This window comes from Benincasa hispida, chromosome 3, assembly GCF_027475165.1.
Source record: "Benincasa hispida cultivar pf3 chromosome 3, pf3_genome.v1.1, whole genome shotgun sequence".
NCBI lineage: Eukaryota > Viridiplantae > Streptophyta > Magnoliopsida > Cucurbitales > Cucurbitaceae > Benincasa > Benincasa hispida.
The window spans coordinates 75116277-75132789 of NC_143480.1; the positions used below are offsets into that span (position 1 = coordinate 75116277).

Here is a 16513-nt window from a genome sequence, read left to right on the forward strand (position 1 = left end):
AAGTAGCACAACTTGTGGTCGTCTGGTTGATTGCGTTGACTTGCCCACTATGCGTTCCTGGCTACTGATTGCGATTCCTTGTATCAAACTCATTATTGCAATCATTTGGTTCTAAAGGGATGCAATGGCCCCGTTATTCACGTCACTGTCTTTGATGCTCAATCTTTGATCGCTTTTCCTTCAGTCTTCATGATTCTTGGAAATGCGATCAAGGATATTCTTGGCCTCATTGTATGTCTTATCTAGCAGACCTCTAGCTGCTGCCGCATTGGCAGCCGTCTGCGATGCAGGGTTCAATCCGTGGTAGAAAATTTCCATCTGTAAACAATCTGGTAAGTCGTTATGCGGGCAATCTCTTACCAGCCTCTTAAACCTCGCCCATGCGTCACTGAGCGATTCGTCAATATCCTGTTCAAAATTAGTGATCAATTTCATCTTTCTGGCGTTCTCTGTTAGAGGAAGTACTTCTTCATGAAGTTCTCAACTACTTGTTCCCATGATGTAATCTCCCTTGGTTCGAGAGAATAAGCCCATTTCCGTGCCTGGTCACACAACGAAAATGGAAACAGTGTTAATCGAATCTCCTCAACGGAGATGTTTGGGAACACAAACGTGTTGCAAATCTCAATAAAACTCCAGAGGTGGGCGTGCGGATCCTCGCCACGCCTACCGCCAAACTGTCCAACAATTTGAATCATCTGTAGCATCACAGGTTTCATTTCGAACCTCGTCAAGAGCTGTCCTCATGATTCCTTGTAAGAAATCATTAAGGTTGGGCGACGCATAGTCCCGGATGGGTCTATTGCGGTCGTTCGCCAATAGGATAGGATTCGCTATGATATTATTTGCATTTGGTGCTCTATTTTCTAATTGCTCCGCCATGTTTGGATCTTTTTCTTGTTGTCGCTGGCGACTGTTTCTTCTTCTTCTTCGAAAAGTTCTCTCAATCTCTGGGTTGTAAATGGGCTCTCCTTCGCTCATACGACGCCCGCTTCTTCCCTTACCTAAGGAGAAGTAGTGCACAGAGACGGAAAGTCTGCAAAGAAAATCAGAAAGTTACCATTAGCACAATATATTGTCGTAGTCCCCGACAACGACGTCAAAAACTTGATACGTGGTTAATGTGATGAAATAATGGTGTAGAATGCAATGGTGGAAAATGCATTGTGCATGCAAGTTTTCTTAGCAAGATCCAACTATAAACCCTACTAAGTTGCCTGATAAGCCCAGGGTCGAACACAGGGACTAAGGAAATAGTATGCGACGGTGATTTTTGATAACTTTGCAATAACAAATAAATCAATGCATTGGTTGGTATGTTGTTTAAGGTATAAAGTTTATGCAACGGAATTGAGAAAAGATTTAATAATGCAAAAGATACAATGAGTATGCGGAGGAATGGGTTGAGAAGGTCTTTAACTAGCGCTTCCTGAGATTGCATTCAAGCTATGTGATCATGCTACACATGCGACATCAATTCATTTTCCAATGCAAATGTGATAGCTTCTAGGTTTAGGATGCATGCGATATATGCGATGATATCTATAGAGCTTATTCCTAAGTCTCTATTTCTTGCCTATGCGATGATGAATGATGCACACAGGTACAAGGTGACCACATACAATCATATCCTATCTCTAGGGTGTATGCGATGCGTTAATAGAAAACAAAACTTATTCCTAAGCTTTTATCTCTTGATTATGCGGTTCTAATCTGACTCTCCCAAGCCTAGATTCTATCCTTAGACCACCCTCCCGAGTATCTCTAAAGGATGAATGACGTGTACATAATACAAGATGATCGCATAAAGTGAAGATCTCAGGTCAAGCTAACTAAGTGCTTCTCAACCCATTCGATAGTTTAGTTACTCATACGTAAGGTGAAGAGAGTGGACAGATATAAAGATGCAATTTCCATTTTATAAATAAGTTTAGAATACTGAATGACAATGGAAAGTGAGAATAGAGAGCCTGGTAGCAATATCTTGCTTCCCAAGGTTTTTACACTGAGTTTTCTATACTCTGCCCAAAAGATGTTCTTGCTCTCGCAAGAGTTGGCCCTCTCTCTATTTTCGACGTTTCCCGTCACCCTTTCGAGTTAACCAGGACAATCTCTCGACGTACTCTCCCTTCACTCGCTTCCACCTTCTAAGTATATAAAGTTACAGACTACGGCTATCTATGGTGAAGAAGAACTCTAAATTATGAATAGAAAAATCGAATTCTCCAAACTCCATTAACGAAGGTGGCCTTCGGTATTTATAGAGCTTTAGGGTGAAGAGATTTTCTCTCAAATGATTGCACTGATGGTATGTCATTAATTCTCTGTCTGATGCACTGATTAATTGTCACCGAAAAGTTGAGTGTACTTGCTATAGTGTGTCGTTAACAGCTTGTCAACTTAATTCGGAATCGACTGTCATCAGCTTTCTGTCCCATCGTGATTTATTGAGTTTTCATCTTGATGCGCCAGATTTATACGGCCACCTTCTTGAGCAGATCTTCGCGAACACATATGATCGCATAGCCTTGCGGTCGCAGTCTCTTGATGCACTCGGACTCTGAATTCCTTGGATTGCAATTCGCCTTGCGCCAACGCATTTTCTGCACAAAATACATAGGTTAGCTGTTTTAATGCGATGGACGCATGCGATCGTAATGTTATAAACTTGATGCTTTGGGATGCTATTTCATATATTTTTATCGTCGCAATCCTTCATTGTTTTATATCTTTACGCTGTAATAACGTGCATTTCTGCCCGTTATCAGTCATGCCTCTTAATTTACCAATTGTTTTAAGCATATGACATAATATAGTAAAATATCTCCTATTCATTCATGTCATCTCGAAACATGCTAAATCACTCTCATCTATTAGATGAAAAAAGTTTAATTGTCTAATTCGATGCCTATAGAAAAAACTTCCACTCATAATTCTGTTACGTGTTTGTCCTTTATACAATACTATTACTACCAATAGAAAAGATGTTTTCATTGCTTGTTTTATTATCTCTAAATAGGACAACAAGACAATAAGAATTTGTTATTCAGTAGCTGAATATATGTCATTCATATCTACATGATAAATGAAATGTTTTATCTCATCATTAGTTAATTATAATAAACAATTCTTAGAAATAAATCACAATGTAGCAAATCAACTCATTCAATACATCAAAAGAGAACAAAAAACGTGCAGAATGAATAGGATCCTAGTTACTTCAATTTGAACAATTAAGAAAAGTCAAAGAAAAAAGGTAAAATAAAAAACCCATCAAACATATCTTGAATATCACAAAACCAAAACCCAACCGAATTAGATAAGAAATCGAACAAACTCCACCAAATAAACCAATGAAAGCAATGCAATAATTATATTATGACAACAGTAGATAAAATGAGAAGCTAAGAGAATGATATTAGGACAATATAATTGAAAGAAAAAATTAAGAGAGAATGTCAATATCCTTCATCAAGAGAATTTGGTTTTAATGACTGAGTTTCAGAAAAAATTTCCACATTTGGAACAGTGAAACATGCGCGAAGACGGGATCTGATTACAAAAGAGAATTTGCTTAAAGTAATAGTTTGATTACAAAGAAATAATGATAATAGTTTGATTACAAAAGTGAATGATATTTTTGTGGGAACTAAAAAATCCCATATAACAAAACTGTGGGAACAAAGAAACATGTGCGAAGATGGGTTCTGATTACAAAAATTCCCATATATCACAAAGGACTGAATAAATGGAGAATAAATAAAAAATTCATATATATTACAAAGGGCTGAATAAATGGAGAATAAATAAAAAAATTTCCATATATCACAGAGGGTTGAATAAATGGAGAATAAATCAAAATTTCTCATATATCACAAAGGGCTGAATAATGGAGAATAAATCAACACTGAAAAATGAAGAGATAAATGGAACAGAAAATCAATAAATGGGGGGGGGGGGAGCTAAAAAAAGAATGCAGTGACTGAAGATTGAAGTACCAATAGGAGGGAGATTGAATAAAGACATAAATTGAAGTGAGAAAAAAGACATAAATAGAGATGGAAAGAATGTAAGTACCAATAGGGGAGTAGAAAATCGTGCCGGCGAGAAGAGTGGAAGAGAGACAGCAACACCGAATCAGAGAGATGGGCGGCACTCAAATGGGTTTTCATGGCTGGAAGGAAGGAAAATGGTGGTAGGAAGGGAAGAAGAAATAAAAACCCACACTTCTTAATGGGTATGCAATTTCTTCATTTGTGTGGGTAAAAGATACCTAGGAATTGCCTTTTCCAAGATAAATAAACAAAACCCACCAACCAAACATGGGCTTTGTAAGCCCATTCCCATTTCCACCCTCTTTTTCCTCCAACCAAACAACCCACTAGGATCACAAACAATTCCAACACCTTCCATTCATGCTCCAACCCCACCTGCTCTCATCCCACTAGTGGTGATGCTTCAATTCAAATGTATTCCACTATTCCAACCTAACCATTTGTAGATATATCTAGACCATATGAGAGCCCATCGTACGACGATCTCATCACAATGACAAAGATATAAAAGTTGATCATATTTTCTTTTTGAAACATGATTTTGTTAATACTTACAATAAGAAAGAACTTTGACTACCGTACAAAGAAGTCAACAAAGAGCTTGCTAACTGTACAATGTTTAGTGGAGAAATGCAAGTGGATGGTTCATGAAAAAAAAATAGAAGGAAGTGATTCCTTCATAGTGACGAAGTATCCAATCGTCCACACATGTGCTCTTAGAATGAGAATGAGTAATCATCAACAAGCAAAAAGTTGGGTTATTGGACACTTAATAAAATTCAAATACGATCAAGTTCGTCGAACATACCACCCAAAGTATATAATTGAAGATGTCTGGCAAGATTATGAGGTGAAAATAAATTACAGACGGGTTTACCGCACAAGAGAGTATGCACTAGTGTTCGCACGAGGGCCGCCAGAAGGATCATATGCTCTTGTTAAAGCATATGGCGAGACACTAAAGCTTGCACATCTGGGCATGATCTTTGAGGTTGTACTACTACAAAAACTGTATTACTTGATATTTTTCTCCAGTCAACTATCAGTTTACTTGACGTTTTTAAAAACATCAAGTAAGCCCCTATCAAGAATAAGAGTGATATTTTTTACTGGGTAAAAGCGCCAAGCTGCAATTTACCTGATATGTTAAAGATGTCAAGTATATGAAATCCGCTGACTTATTTAAAGTGTCAAGTATCTAAATTCTTGACATTTATTATGGATCAAGATTTTTATAACTTTTCTTGACACCCAGAAAATGACAACTTAATTAATAATGTATTATTAGAAATTACCTATAATTGCTCATGTTTTGTGGTCCAATAATGATATAGTTTAATTGAAGAGGATGATCACTTATTAACCAAATAAGCAAACAACACATACATATAAACAATTAAAGCATCAATGAACCTAAATTTTCCACCAATCTAACAAAGTTCATATATATTGAACATGTATATATTGTCATATACTTACAACCTCGTGTTACAAAGTTCGTAGAAAGAGTTTGTAAGTAGAAGACTATCAACCTCATATGAACAATTCCAAAATTATAGTAACCCCACAGGAACAATTTCAAAATTATTACTATCAACCCTCCTAGGCTACATTTCTTAAAATTGTTTACTTAATCTATTCAACAAATCAGCAAGAATTAAACCATACACTAACAGATTCACCGCACTGTAACATCCTTACATGTTAAGTGCTTCAACAATGACCACATTATTACCCCTAATCCCCTAAAATGGAAAGGGAAAAAAAAAATCAATTCTTGCACTACAAAGAATTAGAAAGAACTAGACCCAATGATTAGTCAAAACTATTTTCCTTTTGAAGACCTATATTGTCAAAAAGTGTACAAGAAAAGCATACCAAACTCCAAGGGTACAAAAAACTACTTTAAATATCTTAGTTTTGTGTTTCTCACTTCAAAAACAAAACGGTTATCAAGTACGACCTATTTTATTTCTTCTTCTAGAATTTGATGGATTTTGATAAAACTTTAAAAAAAAATAGATAACAAAATAAAGAAACTTATGATGTATAATAATATGAATATATTCTTGTCATGCATTAGTGCTTTCCCAATTCCCAATTCTCATATCCATGCTATTCATACCATTTTCAAACAAATTTCTAGGAGTGCTTCGAAGTATCAAATTATTTTTTTTAGAAAGATATTGTAATTAAAGTGTGGAGTAGGAAAATCGAACCTCAAACCACGAGGTTGATAGTATGAACACTATGCCAGTTGAACTAGGCTCTTGTTGGCTCGAAACACCAAATTACCATGGTATATAAATGTACATTTAATGAAATATATCTCCATATTTGTTAATCAGAAGATGCTCAAACATCAAACAACATTTGCAGATTTAATCATCCACAGAAAATGATTTTGACTTCACACCTTAGCATAAAGGTCAAATCCACGAAAACAACACAAAACAATATTTGTTCGATTAAAACAAGAAAATTGAAGAACCATGGCAGCAAGAAACAATAAGGTGGGGTAACTATTAACTTTCTTACCCATTAATGTCAGATTAAATTGTAAAATATCGGATGGGGTGTTTATGAGTTGGATTGGATTGAAAGACTTTTTAGATCCAATCCAATTGTTCTAGTTGTAAATTTCTTCAACCCAAATAACTCTTATTAAAAAAATGAACTATATACCCAATCCAACCATGAAATATTTGGGTTGGATTTGTTCGAGTTAAATGGTCATCTATTTAAAATTTTGTTTTAAAATGAAGCAAAACGTAAATATGCAAAAATCTAGTTTAATCATTTTCATATATTGAATTAAGATTAACAAATCAATTTTAATTTATATAGTGAAAAATTTCTTCCGAAAGTGCAAAGAATACTTTTAAGAGTTGTTAAAGAATAGATTATTTAAAAAATATTAAAATTAAATAAAACAAAATCAATATATGTATAAATAATTGTGTTATAAGTAACAAAATAATAAATTCGGATTGATTCAAATTCGTTTGGGTTATATTAGGTGAACCCATGAACCAACCCCAATTCATAATATTTTTATTTATTTGAACTTAACCCAACCCTAATGAGTTAATAACTCAATCTACTATATGGATTGGGTTAAGTTGATTGGTTTTTTTGGGTCAACACCCGTAGATGCAGCTTTCTAAGTTTTTCATCATTTGTCGTAGCGTAACCACGCTTAGCGTAATTACGCTGCCCTATTTTGCTAGCTTCTGCCTTCAAGCCTAATGTTGGAGCGTAAAGCTAGCGTAGTTACCCTGCAATGAATAGTGTTAGTTTCGTAATTTTGTCGATTTCTTCAATTTTGTTGATTCTAAGCACCGTTTTGACTCCACTTGGGCTTTGTTTTTCTACTAAGTAACTTCTTTGACCCTCACAATGAATTTCACTAAAAAAATGAGCATGTTATGCATAAAAATTATATAAATACGGTAGAGTTAGGGATAGAAGATTAGCTCTTGATTAGAGCTATCATGAATGAATTCAGACCTCAGAAGATAGGAAAAAATCAGGAAAAGATAAGGTAAGATAAATACTAGATAAAGTAGATTTATCTAATCATATCTATTCCTAGCTTATTAGGCATAGGAAAGATTCATCTCATCCCTATTATAAGAGGAAATGGTAAACTCTATCTCATTCTCCCTATAAACACATCATTATAACTTCATATGAGGTAGTTTGAACATCAACTCGATTGTGGATCTAGATCTTGATCTGAGACTTCTGACTTCTCCTCTATTCTATAATTCTCTTATTGAATTAGGCATCAGACCCCTTTTCTTTGTTTTACCGGTCCTCTCTCTTCTCTAAATTATAAATCCAATTGTTGGTGTCACGTGAGGGTTTGTTGCATTAGATGCATTTCTCCTATCCCAAATTTTGCATCAACACTATTCAAGTTATATAAAATAAAATCAGATCTTAATTTATTGGATTAAGTTAATGTAATTTAGATGACAAATAAAATAATTTCTTATTTAATTAACTAAATAATTCGTATATACAACTCACAAACTACGAGAACCACGAGATTTAGGGTATTAACCCCAACAATTAGAAAATCAATGGTACTTAAAGAGCAAGAGGTAATTACAGAGATAAAACGGTAATTTGACCCAACTATAACTATGAACAACTTGTGAAGGATCGATTACTTGTAATGGTTATATCAATGGACACAAAATATTCTACGATTCATAAAAGTGAAGCTATAGATTTTTAATGGAGTACCCCATAGTTAATGAATGTTGATTAATTTAATTAAAGAGTTTAATTAGTTAATCTCGGATCATTAAACCTTATAACTGTAGATCCATTAGGTCCCCTCCTAACTCATAACGGGTAAAACAAGAATTACTAGTCTTGAAAAAATTTGAATTGTTCAAATTGTTCAAGGGAATCTATGTTAATTGTATATGATACAATTAATATAATAGATATAAACATGTTATAATATAAATTAAATTTGAATGAAATTCAAAATTAAGCTACACAATATGAGAGAATTTATTTGAATAAGATTCAAATAATAAATAATATGAATTTTATTCATATTAAAACTAGTGGTTAAAATTAATATGAACAATATTTATATTAAAACTATAGGTTATGAGAGAGATGTGTATTTGAATGTGATTCAAATATATATATTTAATTAAATATATGATATTAATTTAATTTCTTAATTATTAATATAAATATATAATTAGTTATTTATTCATTTAATTAATCAAATATGATTTTATTTAATTTATATTAAATATATCACCCCTGCAGATGAGTAGAGGGGTGAGGAGTGGAGAGAGGGAGTTCTCTTCTTTAAATTCTGTAGAGTGTCTACACAAGGAGTTGAATTTTTACATGAAAATTAACTGCACTTTCCTCTCTCTAATTAGAACTCGCTCATTCTCACAAAAAATACAGAGAACAAAAATTCCTCCAATTTTGCCTAATTTTCAAAAGGTTCCCACAAATCTTTCCTTACCCAGAGAATAGGGGAAGCCCTTTTGGCGGTGTCTCGATCATGAAAGGAGAATTCGTGACAAACTTCAAGACTTTGAGAAGAGAAAAAAAGATTTTCAAACGTAACCTTCTTAATCTACTATGTTTAGTTTCTATGTTTAATTCTTGAAATTAAATTAAAGGTTTCTCACGAGATTCAATCCCTTCAACCCTAGCAAGGAGCATAATTCTAAAGTGTCTAACATGTATGAGACTCAAAACCCTTAAAGTCAAAGTCTTCCTAGCTAAATTTTGAATGGTTTGTCTCAAACAAAATTTGATGAAGCAATTAACGTGATAATGAATGTGTAACCATCTTCTATGAAAGAATTCAAATTGTCTTATTCCTTTTAAAGCTCTCACGGAGACTCAAAATTTTATGTGCATGGTCCTTCAATAGCACCTCATTTACTGATGTATCGCATAATTGAGAAAAAAAAAACGTAAGGAAATGAAATATAATATAGAATCTCAACCATAATCATTAGAAGTTCTCAAGAGGTAGCTCACTTTCTTTAATTAGATCGTTGTCTTTCTCCTGAGGTGCTATGTCAACCTTTCAGTTCGTCCAAATTCATGCATCAACATTTATGAACTAATTACTCAACGGAGAAAACCAACATTAACAAGACTAGTAATTAAAGATTTGAAGCTGGTCATAATATCAAGGAACGCCTAGAAATCCTAATACCCCAAATGCTATGTTAATTGTTCGTAAAGTTTTTGAATACTGAAAAGGAGTCAATGAGAAGGATATAATCTATATTGTACGTAGTTCAGATGTTGATGTTATTTTAAGATCGATCGAAGATGTTTAAAAAGTCAAATAAGTTGATCAACATATGAATGCTATTATGAGGCATATTGTGTTAGTTTAACTGATATGAACATGTACTATCGACTTCAAAGGATTGATCTCTCTACCTCACATAAATATGTAAACAAAAAAAAAGGCACATTGTGAAGAAACATGTCTCTTGAACATGATAATGGTCTTGGATAAGTCCAAAATGAATTGCTCTCCAAAAAAACAGATCTAGCTATAAAAGCTTTATCCCTCAAAACTTTTTCTGAGCATATAATTATATAAAATTTAGGTTTAAATACTATTTTGATTATGTATTTTTTTGCTTTGGTTAATTGTAGTTCTTGTATTTTTAAATGTCTATTATGATATTTATGTACTTTCAACTTTGATTCATTTTTATTCTATACTTTCAAAACGCCCACTTTGGTTATTGTATTTTAAAAAGTGACTAATTTGGTTTTTTTTTATTTTCATTTTTAGGGACCAAACTGGTCAATTTTAAAAGTACAATGACTAAAATGAACCAAAGTTGAAAGTATATGGACAAAAATGAATCGAGGTTAAAAATACATGAAACAAAATGAACATTTTAGAAGTATATGGATTAAAATTAACCAAAATTAAAAGTATAAGGACTAAAGTAGTATTTAAACCTAAAATTTAAAGGCAACTATGTTATGAATAATTGTCAACTCTAAACATAGCTTAATTGGTTAAGACGTATATCCTAGCTAGAATAAGAAGTTGATACTGAAAAATCTATTTCTTATATGTTGTTGACCAATCATGTGTTATGAAAACCTGATCTTATTGAGCCAAACATGGAAGTAATCCTTAATTAATGAAGGACAAGAGTAAAATGGTTGAGGCAAATATTACTCCTCTATAATGCTTCAAGGAAAAGTTAAGGTGGTACCCTAAGAAAAAAAAAAGTAGAAGTGAGGGTGGTGGTAAGAATAATATGTTTCCATTGCAACCCAAATAAGGTTAATTGTTTGATGTAGTTTGAATCAGAAAATTGCATGTCAATATAATGAGGGGATTGAATTCTGTGCGAAAACGTATGAACATCGTACGATTTAATTTTCAATTTGAAAAAAATAGAAAATATAGAGAATCACATGAAACTAAAATCACAGGATAAACATTTTCCGAAAACAACATGCTAAAAGGAGATGGGAAAAAACTAATACTTACCCTTGAAGACAATTGTTCTTTACGTTTCCTATCTCGATCTCACGAACGGTCACCTTTTCTAGTCTCACCACACCGAATGCAGCAAAGGAGAAAAAATTAATGGGCACCACCACTAGAGCTTCCTTATTATTCTTAAGGTTGAGAATCGGTTGAGAGTTGTGGGCTTTAGTGATTTTTAATTTTGGAAAAGGGATAAGGGTTTTTTATGAGATGAAATTTTTTTTACAGAGAGCTTCACTTGGGAGGTTCAAACGTGAGTGATGAAGATGAAGATCTTAACCTCTCTGTAGAATTTTGAGAGATTAGAGGGGAGTGGGTAGTTATTAAAAATAACTCCCTCCCTTGTATTATTTTAAAAAATCAAAATCAAAATCAAAATTCGTAATTTTGAATTTCAAATAATAACCAACTTTATTATTATAAATAACCATATATAACATATGACTTATAGTTTATATTATATCACATATAATATAACTTATAGTTTATAATCCCTTAATTAACCTATAGTATTACTATGAATTACATTCATATTAATTTTAAACTATAGTTTTTATATGAATCATATTCATATAATTAATATTTGAATCATATCCAAATATATATTCCTCTCATTAAAACTTTATATTATAATGTATCATATACATTATATACATTATATCTTATATAATTAATTCACTTTAATTAATTTGAACAATTCAAATTAATCCAAAATTAATTCGATTCTCAATAATCTTAATTGAACTAACGAGGGGACCGTAGATTGAAGCTCCAATGATACTTGATTAATTAATTAAACTCTTTAATTAAATTAATCGACTTTCATTAACTGTCGATCGCTCCACTAAAGACCGACAGTTGTACTTTTCTATATCCACTGGATATAACCAATCAACATTGCATTGACCCTTTACAAATTGCTTATAAGTATAATTGAACCAAAATTACCGTTTTACCCCGGTAGTTATATCTAACTCTTTAAGTACCATTGATCCCTCTAATAAACAATTAGTTATAGTTCAACTATAACCAAACCCCTCTCAAGCTAAGAGAGAATATGGTGCCACATTGTTCAAGCCCCAGAATCAGCCTTTAGGGCAGCAATTTCTCTACCTACCCTAACAAAAAGGAATGAGGGAATTCCTTCTTGTATAGCTATACTCCCAGCTCCCCGGTCAGATAAATCACAAAATGGTAGACTTATTGAGTCGATGAATTATGCCAATCTCACCCATACAGATCAAAGAATCATCTTCATAGGCAGGAGTTCACAACTCATTATGGATTAAGGTCAAGTCTCTCTACCTACCCTAACAGAAAGGAATGAGGGAATTCCTTCTTGTATAGCTGCACTCCCAGCTCCCCGGTCAGATGAATCCCAAAATGGTAGGCTTATTGAGTCGATGAATTTGGCTAATCTCACCCATACAGATCAAAGGATCATCTTCATAGGCAGAAGTTCACAACTCATTCTGGATTCAGGTCAAGTCTATGAGCATTCTCTCCGTTCACCTTAGTATTGACCTACCCAAACACCATCTTTTAGGGGGACACTCCTAGGGTGCCACGAGGCCGAGGATAGATCTCACGGTGTGAACTTCAGAGAGAAACATGTTGGGTTTTATGTCCTAAAAACTCGCAGTTTGTAAAATAATAAACATTTTCTATTATCAATATACTTGTTATTGATCTCATAAATTGTATGAAAGTCTAAATCCAATAAACTAAGACCCATGACTATTGTATGAGTACTTGAACTTTATGTGGAGACATAAGAGTGGATCGGGTTTGAATAAATAGTCAAAATGATCTATGGTACATAAATGAGTTTGGGTACCTTATTCTGGTAGCGCCATTGGATGCGGTTTACTTTGTAGTTGTTACAAAGAGTTGTAAAGTGCTACATACGATGTGATCCTAATTCGTACATGTTATGACATGAGGAGTGGGGGTGTCCTATGCAATGAGTTTGCATAAGATCAGGACCAAGAAATAAGTCACTCTTACTTTATAACGTTGTTTACTGTTTAAGACTGACTATTTCATCTAGATAAATCTTAATCCTGAGCTAACTATGAACTTCTATTTATTCGGGATTGCCCTTAGATTTGCATAGTTGAGGGTTGGCTCAACAGTGCTGGCTCAATAAGACTCCCATTTCAAGGGTAAGATCGGATAGATAGCTAGGGACATAGGGTGCAAGATGGAGTCACGCCTACCCGATTTAGGGATAAGAGGAAGGTTGGTCTCTCAAGTACTGAATTGATTTGGTGATTGGATCACAAACCAGTTGTTCATTAGAGGATTAGTAGGGACTTGAGAAATAAGACTGGGTAAAACAAATATTTGACCCATCCGTTATTACTAACAACCTGTGAAGGGTCAACTTGCTGATTATGGTTAAATCATGTGGACACAATATATCTACAGTGAGGGGAGTGCAACTATGGACTTTAGTAGAGTGACCCATTAGTTAACGAATGGGGATTAATTTGGTCTAATGAGTTTAGCCAATTAATCTTGGATCGTTGGAGCCCATGATTTGTAGGTCCGCAAGATCCCCCTACTAGCTCATAACGGACTAGCTCTAGAATAGCGTGATAAGTTAATTTGAAACGTTCAAATTAGAATTAAGGGAATTAGTAATTATATGAGATATAATTATATGTTTAATTTTAGAATTAAACGGAATAGGAGAATTTATATATTTAAATATGATTTAAATATATAAAGATGGATATGTGTTAAAATTAATTTAATATTTGATATTAAATTAATTAAATTTTATTTAATAATTAATTTATGAAATTAATTAATTTTTTCATTTTTTAAAAATCAAAATAGATTTTATAAAATCAAATTTTGCTTTTTAGATAAAATTGGAAAAATAAAACAAACAAAACACATAAAATGGAAAAAGAGGTTTTTCCATTATCCATCACCAAGTAGCTCACTCAAATGGCATTATCTTTGCCTTGTCTTCTCTAAGCATGAGCTGCAACTCATGCAACTCTTTTCTTTGCATGTTGATCTGCAATATAATGAAAAGATTGGAGTGAAAATCGGGCATACAATCTATGAAGAATTTTAGAGAAAATTCGGGTTGAAGAAAATGTTCTTCAACAAGGTTGTTGCAGTGAGCTTTTCTCCTTCATTCCTTGATTCAAACTTGTTTTGAGTCCCACAACTCAATATAGAGCACCAAAAGAATAGTGGAGAAGATCTTGAGGTGGTCTACAACAAGATTTGGAGAAGATAGCAGCTGATGAAGAAGCTTTGAAGAAGTTCTACAAGAGGTATGCCTTGAAACCCACTTGTTTCTGCAAAAGCATGATTTATATTTTGTCAAAATTAGTGAATTTGAGTGCTTAGATGATCCTTGTGCTTCCGCTGCTGTTGATACAATCCTTCAAAACGTGTAGAGGTTTAAGTTAAGTATTATATACCCCAAGTACCTCCCACTAAATGTTCTACCTAGGGATTCATTAACTTAGACAATCCGACTACTGGTTTTATCTAAGTGAGAGTTTAATTTGCTAAAAAAGTACGCTTGCTTTTAATAATTAAAAAAATTTGAATTAAGTCTTTTTAAACACTTTAACATGCTATCATCAAATTTGTATGCATGCATCAAATATATCTAATTCATCTTTTCAGATAGGTTCCCAGGTAGGAGTGTTTCATTTTCGTTAGCTTAAAAACCCCAACCTAGCTAGAACTTATCTTAGACAAAAGATCCTTTATAGATAGATTTGGTACATATTTAACCTTTTATTAGTCAATTTAATCCTATTAAATTGATCAAAAGATTAAACTTACGTTTCTAATTTCATTAGAACCGTGATCTTAGGTCTATCTCAATCAAATTTTAATACTCTTTTAAAACCTGATTAAACCTAAGTTTGCATGCATTTATTTTTTATTGATTTTAGTTTTAATTTCCATTATAACACTTATAAAAAGAAACAATTAAAATCATCTACATTACTAAGCTAGACTATGTATTTATAATTTTTATAAATTAACCTATGTGTCATGCTTCATGCAATGTTCATTCATTACTATATATAACTCTTATATAACTTGTAATGAACCAAACATACATGCTTTCATACACCCTTATACTATAACACTTATAATATAAAGATGATGCATGGATATGTTTAATGCATGCATATATTATAACTCTTATATTATATGATGCATGAGCATGCTTTAAAGTAATTTTAGTCATGCAATGTACTATATCATAATTCTTATAATATAAAGATGATGCATGACAAATGCATAACCTATGGTGGGTTTTAAAACTATATGGCATACTTTATGATATACAAATAAACATATATCATGTGTACATTCATCAAGAATCAATGGACTAAGATGATTAGCCTAAAAAACCAGAAAAAATAAAGTTATCTATTACAAAACCAATGAGCCAACCGGTTCAAACAGGCGAACAGGGTCTTGAATCGCCCGGGTGAAGCATTGTTCCTTTAATCATATAGCAACTCCTTGTGATCGTCTAGTAATGCTAAACGAGCATAAACGATCATGTGGCATGGATCACATGCCTATGACAATGCGATGAAGCATGAAGGCCACGCGATTGTGCAGTGCACATCATGTAACGAATGCCTAAACGATCGAGTAGATGACAACTATGCAGTGAAACATGAGTATTGTATACCACGTGATTGAGTAGCCAGTGACTATACGATGAAGCATGTTGCCTGACTCAATCATTTAGTGTGCGCGCCTTCCATGCGATGAGTATTATAAACTCAACGATCATTTACCTCAGCGTCTACACGATCGAGTAGCCAACGCAACACGGCCGAGTAAACTCTTTACCCGATCGCTTAGCATCAGCCATGCAATCGTTTAGCAAGTACTACACGATCGAGTAGAACTTTTCTAGACAATTGCGTAGCCAAATCTAAACGATCGTTTAGCCTGGGCTACACGACGCAACAACCCTTTGGTCTTCTTCCTCGATGAGAACGACATCTTTATGCGCTGAAGCTTCTTCATGAACGACTCTTACAGACTCAAACACTTTGAATACAGACTCGATAGCATTGTCATTATGCATAAAAACATAGGGGCTCTTACAAATTGACTTGAAAAGTAAAGAAAGCTTTAATAAACAGAGGCAACCATCTCGAAACATCCATCGACTCACATCCACAACTACATCTAACATTCAAACGCATTGCAGACTACATAAAATCCACCAAGACCGTAAATGTATTCGATGCATCAATAGAATTTTGACTATCAGAACAACCTGGCTTTGATACCAATTGAAGAAACTCTTGAACAAGAGAACCAGTGAGTGGAAGCAAGATCGTTCCAAACCCATTGTGAAAGAATAAAGCATTTACAAACATACAATCACAGTTATGCATCATCGAGTAAATTACAA

At 33.5% G+C, this 16513-nt stretch overlaps 1 non-coding gene across 1 annotated transcript; it reads left to right on the forward strand.

Annotated features, from left to right (window-relative positions):
• The first annotated feature begins 334 nt into the window (after positions 1–334).
• Positions 335–441, forward strand: LOC150037529 (small nucleolar RNA R71). The gene has a single exon (XR_016528840.1). It is a non-coding gene; the product is annotated as a small nucleolar RNA R71 (small nucleolar RNA).
• The last annotated feature ends 16072 nt before the right edge of the window (positions 442–16513 follow it).